This window comes from Dipodomys ordii, unplaced genomic scaffold (genome assembly GCF_000151885.1).
Source record: "Dipodomys ordii isolate 6190 unplaced genomic scaffold, Dord_2.0 Scaffold186, whole genome shotgun sequence".
NCBI classification, from domain to species: domain Eukaryota; kingdom Metazoa; phylum Chordata; class Mammalia; order Rodentia; family Heteromyidae; genus Dipodomys; species Dipodomys ordii.
This window is the reverse complement of record NW_012267402.1, coordinates 152,611-160,467: the sequence shown is the minus strand read 5'-3', so window position 1 is coordinate 160,467 and position 7,857 is coordinate 152,611.

Sequence of the window (7,857 nt, the reverse complement as noted above, 5' to 3'; positions counted from 1 at the left end):
ATTTCTTTGTTGCTTTGTATGTCCCCTCCCCCACAGTATAACCTGTGCTTTCACTATATTTTATGTCCGTATTATTTGTGGAGGGAAAGGGGAAAAACAAGTCGTTTAAATAGGGATACAGGTAGACCCATTGCAACAATGAGAAGTACAAGTTGTTATGTCGAAAACGAACTTTACAACTTTGGTGGGGGGGGCAGGGAGGATTGGGAGGGATGGGAAGGGGAAACAAAGGAGGAGGCTACAATGCTTTATAAGAAATGTACTCATTATCCTGCCCATGTAATTGTAACCCCTCTGTACAGTATTTTCACAATTAAAAAATTTTTTAAAAAGCCATGTATGGCAATTTGGGTATGATTATAACAAAGCTAATGAGTATTTTATCAGACACTTGGCAACTGAGTTACCTAGAAACTTCTCTGAAGAGGAAAGAAGGATGGCTAATAGACACATGAAGAAATGCTCAACCTCTCTAGCCATAAAAGAAATGTAAATCAAAACAACATTGAGATACCACCTCACCCCAGTTAGAATGGCTACAATCAAGAACTCTAATAACAACAGATGCTGGAGGGGATGTGAACAGAAGGGAACCCTACTGCATTGTTGGTGGGAGTGTAAACTTGTTCAACCACTTTGGAAAGCAGTATGGAGGTTCCTCAAAAGACTCCACCTAGAGCTCCCCTATGATTCAGCAATCCCACTTTTGGGCATTTACCCAAATGATCACAAACAAGACCATACTAAAGTTCCCAGCACAACTACGTTTATTAAAGCATTATTTACCATAGCTAAGATATAGAACCAACCCAGATGCCCCTCAGTAGATGTATGGATCAAGAAAATGTGGTATATATACACAATGGAATTCTATGCCTCCATCAGAAAGAATGACATTGCCCCATTTGTTAGGAAATGGAAAGACTTGGAAAAAATTACTTTTCAATTTGTTTTAAACTCATCAACTTAAGATAAAGATATTCTGTATTAAGATCTCCATCTCAACTATACTTCTTCTCATTTACAGTATCTGTATTTTCAAATTCATGACAACTCCATCCATGAATTATGTTCTATTTGTAATAAATATAGACTAGAAAAATGCAGAGCAATCACAGAGTTTCTACAAACCTTTGTCCAGTGTCCCCAATTGTTAATACTCCACATTACCACGATGACATTATCACAGATAATAAGGCAATATTGAGTTGACTGAAAGTATCATTGACTGAAATTAACCATTTACTTGCATTTCCTTACTAATGACCATAAAACTTTGGAGGAGCTTTGACTAAGAATTTTTGAGACTGTCTTTAATGCTAAGTATATGTTTTTATCATGGTTAGACTACAGTAATGCATCTTTGAGGGTTATATATCTTTGACCACAGAGGTAAAAGGCCATCTTCATGTTATGTAAGTATTATTTATCTATCACTAATGAGGTTAAACTTGACTCCAGGGCACAAATAGCGTCTGCTATGGTTGTCTACTGTGAAGTTCCTTTAAAGAAAATCACTATTCAAGCAAGCTGTGTAAAACCCAAGGGAGGAGATTGAGGAGGATCCCTGTACTGTAATAACCCCCTTCTGAGAGGACTCCATTGGCCTCTTCTTTCATCCTTCTCCAAACGGCTGGAGAGAATTTCTACTTTCTTTTATGGCTTTACTTTTACTTTCAAATAAACATATTCTGTTTACTTTTTTAGGTCACTATTCCATTATTTTGAAATTTGTATGTCACATTTATATTTTTGCCATTTACTTATATTTATAACAATATAGATGATTATTTCATGGTCATAAACTGGTTATAATTCAATACTACACTAATTATTTCTTGCTCAAATTAAATTTTGCCACTCTTTCAGTTGGCTTCAGTGTCTTTTGAAATGTATGTGTTTGTATGTGTATGTATGTGTGTGTGAGTCTGTGTGGTAAGTGTGTGTGTATGACAGCTTTTCTTTATTTTTAGATGCAAGGAGTTCCTGGCTCATCTTGCATGTCTTTGCTTTGTGTTCACAGTTCCTTCACTGGAGAGTGGTACTAGGAACTAGTGTCCAGTGCAGGGAGCACTTTTCTAATGTAGCATCTCTGTTCCTGGACCGTCTTAAGAGTATGGAAAAGCAAGTATACTGTGTACACGCACGCACACACACACACACACACACACACACACACACACACACACCTACATTTTTTATGCCTAGAAAATGCCCCTGAGCTTTTTTGAGCTCACTTGAGCCACACCTCTACTTCTAGATTATTAGAGATCAGAGCTGAACAGATTCCCCCTCACCCCCCGTCTGGCTTTGAATCTCAATCCCAAGATCTCAGCCTCCTAACTATCTAGGAATATAGTAGTGGAGACACTGTACTCAGCAATTATTTCTATGAGTTTTTATTTCTTTATATGTGAAGCTAAACATGAATTCATACTGATATCTCCAACTTCAGTCCAGGAGCATATGACTCCATCTAGCTTGTTTCTGATTTCCCTCTCTAACAGTAGGAAATTTTTCTCTCACCATCCTTCAGCTAGTCCTTTCTTTGTTTGATTTCAGTATCGTTGTAGTTTCAGATTTGTGAACTCATACCTCCATGGGAAACCACTTTACATTTTTCCTTTGAGGTTGTTTTTCCCATAGCATCTTGAACGGTTGCCTAGACTAGCTAGGTACCACAATCCTCTTATCTTCACTTCCCCAGCAGCTGGGACCACAGTTTGGATCATTTAATCCAGCTATTACAGATGTTTAACTAAGACTTAAAATAAATAATAATGAAGAACTCCTCAACTCAACTACAGAAAGCAAAAATACCCAAATTTTAAAACTAGGCAAAGGACTTGACACACATGCCTTCCAAGAGTGTATCCAAATAACCTTAAGCATGTGATAAAAGAAAAAAGCTCAAGAATATTAATCATTGGTAACATGAAAATCAAAACCATTGTAATATTCTATTTCATACCTTCCAGAATGGCTATCATTTTTTTAAGAATGGAAAATGCAGAGATATCGCAACCTCTTATCCCTGCTGGAGACAATTTCAAAGTCATAGTTGTTGCTATGGTAAAGAGTTTAATTTTTTATAGAGAAGTTAAAGACAGAATCAACCATATGACCCAGAAATCCTAGTCTTGGATGTGTTCCCTACAGAACTGAAAACAGAGACTTGAACAAGTATTCATAAATAAATCTCAGAGCAGTTTTAGTCACAACAGCTAAAAGGTAAGACAACCCAGTTCTTCAGTAAACATAGTGTTACATATTCAATGCTTTGTTATTCACAGTTCAAACATCCAAAGTTCTGATACATTCCACACCATGCAGGGACCTTGAAATCATTATCTAAGTAAAATAAGCTAAACCCAAACAACAGATATGATGTGATTCTACTTCTGTGACAGATTTAGAATAAGCTAATTCATAGAGATCACAGCTTACCAAGAGTCAGTAGAGGGAGAACAAGGAGATAGTGTTCAATAATTACATAAATTCTCTTTGTACTGATGGAAACTTAAGAAGTGGTAAGAGTGCTGACAGTTGCACAAAACCGTGAATATAATTAATGTCATTGGATTATTCACTTAACATAGCTAAAATGGTGAATTTTATATTTCACAACAATACAGTGTTATTAACTTTTTAAGTAAACATCACAAGCCAAGTATCAGTGACTCATGCCTACCGTCCTAGCTATTCAGGAGTCTTTGATCTTGAGGTTACAAGTTCAAAGCCAGTCCAAGTAGAAAAGTCTGGGAGACATTGTCTCCAAAGGAATCACCAGAAAGCTGAGCTGGAGTATGGTTCAAATGGTAAAGTACCAAGTGTACTAGCAAGCCAAGCAAGTGCACCGTTATAAGCTCAAACCCTGGTACCAGAAGAAGTGTTGGGGGGAGGGGGATGCAGTTATAAAATTCAATATATATTCTGTATAATTAAGAAAATCTAAGCTGGGTGCTAGTGGTTCATGCCTGTAATCCTACTCAGGAAGCTGAGATCTAAGGATCACAGTTCAAAGTCAGCCTGGGCAGAAAAGTCTGTGAGACTGATCTCCAATAAACCACTAGAAAACGGGAAGTGGCGCTATGGCTCAATAGATAGAGCACTTGCCTTGAGCTGAAGAGTGCAGGGACAGCACCCAGGCCCAGAGTTCAAGCCCCACGACTGACCAAATAAAAGTAAAAAGAAAATCTAGGGAAGGGGTATGTTAGGAGAGATGGGTGAGAATGAAGAAAGGGGGGCCATTGATCATGAGTTATTGAATCTGTTAAATGGCAATTCCTTTTACAACTACTTAAAAATAAAATTTTCAAAAGTTAAAAATAAAGTTGAAAACTCACGCTTGAAAATTCTGTCCATGTCATGCTTTTGAACCAGGAGAGTGATTTCAAAATGATTTTTCTTTATTTTTAACCTGAACCCAAAGAGCAAACCACTAAAATTCATAGTATCTGCTTTACTAAATATTATTTTACATTGGGTAATTATTTGCTCATTTTTGAGAAAAAAATATTTTCTTCAGGCCCTGAAAAAGACCCCTCAAAAATGTAAATTTAGTCTTAAATTTCAGACTTCTGAGCTCATACTTCCATGGGAAACTACTTTACCTTTCTTCTTGGAGGTTGCTTTTCCCATAGCATCTTGAACTGTTGCCTAGACCATCCCAGTACCACAATCTTCTTATCTTCACTTCCCCAGAGGCTGGGAATACAGGTATACATCACCTGGCCCAGCTATTACATGTGTTTGATAAGGACTTAATATAAAGATAATGAAGAACTCCTCACCTCAACTACAGAAAGCAAAAATACCCGAATTTTAAAACTAGGCCAGGGCTTTGACACACATGCCTTCAAAGAGGGTATCCTTTAGTTATTTCCACATTAAGCATTAATGTACAGGAATAAAGAACTGAAGCTTTTGATGTCCTGTTTTTAATAGTGGAACGTACTGTGGAACATGACCTTCAAATGTGATCTGCTGTTCTGGGGACAACTGTCATTATAGTCAACTTGTACTCGTGTAGGATGCATGTTGAAAACCTACCACTGTCCTGGGCCTCTGTGATTTCTTGCTTCAAGAAATCCACTTTGTCCAGTGGAGGATTAGACAAGTCATACCACTTGTGTCTTAAGAGGCTGTAGGAATTTGCTACTGAAGATTGGAGCTAAAGGACTGAGTAGACTCAGGAGTGAGGGATTGAGCAGTCATTCTTCACCATAAGTAAGCTGAGCTGCAGAAAGCAGTCGGGAGGAAACAGACAGTTTGGAGAGATGGATAGACAGACACCCACTACATCCAGGGCTCAATACCTCACTGAGTGTCACTGTTCTGTCTTAACGGATCTTGGATTCTATGCGGATCCTTAGAATTGAACTGCTTTGTTACTCACAAGCTGTTCTAGGCAGCTTCTGCTCCTTGCATGAAAAAAAAAATCTGAACAGAATGTTCTGAAATCAACACAAATGAGTTTGGGCTTAAATTGTCAATTACACCGGCTTTTTATAACTTCAAAGACATTTTGTGTTTGTGAAGAGTAATTTTATATTACCTGCTGTATCACCTTCAGGATAAATATTTCATCTCCTTTCTGGATGTTTTGGTGAAATCATATCAGCAACAATGAAAACCTAACCATCCACATGGTGTTAGTTTATTTGCAAAAATCCCACAGGAGATTTTCACACAACTCCCATATGAACCCCACCCACCCCCCACCCAAACCAAACACCTGGCCCTAGAACACTGAAAGTGCAGTGAATGCTTGCTACCCTTAGGAGGCAGACTTCAGGTGATGTAGCAGTCACAGATCAAGCAGAAGCAACACAACCTGCCTCTCAGGAGCAGAGCCAGTTCTTTGTCTCTGGTCTGGCTTGCTTTTAAACTGCAAAGCAACATATGCCTGACAGCTTGAAACTTCCAACTAGACAAACAAACACACTTCTGCTCCCCTGCACCTATTTGAAAACTGAATAAGATTTAAAGAGGCACAGTCACAAAAATTTTGCACTAGACAAGTGGAGCTGTCACCTCACCCAAATTGGTAACCACCTGGAAGGCTATTCAGCAAGGCTTAAAATGTGGTACCCCATCAGACTTAAGATTTGTTACTGCTACCCCAATGCCAATAGCCACAGGAAGTTTAAATTATTATTAGCTATGTTGTGCGTAAGAGAATGCTGCTACATTACCCCACTGCTGGGTGAGAGTTACAAAAGAAGCTCAGAACAAGTAATAATATGCAATTAGCTTTCTGGTCCTTTTTCCTTTTGAAGAGGAAATTCAATCTCATATTTCTCAACAGCAGGAATGTACCCACCCAACCCACACAGCTGGTGGCGATGGTTGGTTTTATTTTTCCTTGTCACATTTTGTACTTATGGCCTTTGACAAAGAGTGGCATGCAGAGTAGCGTGTGTGTGTGTGTGTGTGTGTGTGTGTGTGTGTGTGTGTGTGTGTGTGTGTGTGAGCTGATCCTCCCTGTTAAGCAAAGTTAGCCCTCAGTAGATGCTCTGTGGCAGCGTTGAGACTCTTAGGTCAGGTGATTGTCCAGGGGTGTTAGAAAAATCATATTCTTCTGGAAGGAAACTTGACAGTTTAGATTAAAATTTCCTAAAACAAAGCAGATTCTGTTGTACTAGCTTCCTTTCTAATACTTTCTAATGAGGCACCGTGTCAGCTCTGTGTGTGTGTGTGTGTGTGTGTGTGTGTGTGTGTGTGTGTGTGTGTTCCTTGGGACCAGTCCAAGGCCCTGGCATATGCTAGGCTGTTTCTGTGCCACTAAACTACACTCAGTCCTTCAACTTTCTCCACTGGAAGTTCCCTTAGCCACATATTATATTTTGTTCTCTTTATACTCAAGAAAGAAATCCTTACAGGATTTGGGAGGGAAAATGAGTCTTTGTGTTCTTTCCCAGGAAGCACTGAATTCTCTTTATCTTTCTTTCTTTTGTAAAATTTTTGAGCTGGTAGTGCGGCTTGAACTCAGTCCCTGAGAAGTCTACTTCAGTTTTGTCGCTTGAGGCTGACACTCTACCACTCATACCACACTTCTACTTACAGTTTTTTGACAGTACACTGGAGATAAGATTTCTTCATGGGCTTTCTTACCTGGGCTGGCTTAGAGCTACAATCCATGCATCTCAGCCTCCTGTGGTGCTAGGATTATAGGCATGAGTTCCTGGCTCTTTTCCTGTTTCTGATGAGTTGTTCCTGGTACAGAGCACCCTCATGGTGGCCACTGACATGGAGATGGATTTCCCATATGGTGTTTAGGATTCCAAAAAAAGATGAAGCCTGCTATTTTTTAAAAATATACTCATATCCCTACCTATGTAATTTTAATCCATCTGTACTTCACCTTATAGTAAAATTAAGAAAAAAAAGGTGAAGTGCCTGAAGTGCTTCCTCAATAGGCAGGTGCATATGACATCTTTTCTGGAAACCAGTTCTAAACTGTGTCCCTCTGCAAGTTCTTCTGGTCCTGATATTGCGGAAAACTGGGAAAGTCTTTTATTTTTGTTAATTAGGTAGTAAAAGTAACACTTTAATTTCCTGCTAGAAAATCTATAGGGACAACAGCTACTTGGAGATTATGCACATGGAATCTTCCTTCAGTTGGATGGGCATGCATGGGGGGGGGATGGGAGGGTAGAGAACAGAGGAAGGAGTAGAAATGAGAAGGGTGAAACTATGGAAGTGAAATTTTAAAAATAGCTCTTGTAACACTTTTGGAGGAATATCAATACCAAATTTCAAACTCTACTATAAAGCCATAGTAATCAAAACAGCTTGGTACTGGCACAAGAACACACCTCAGGACCAATGGAATAGAACTGAAAACCCAGAAAT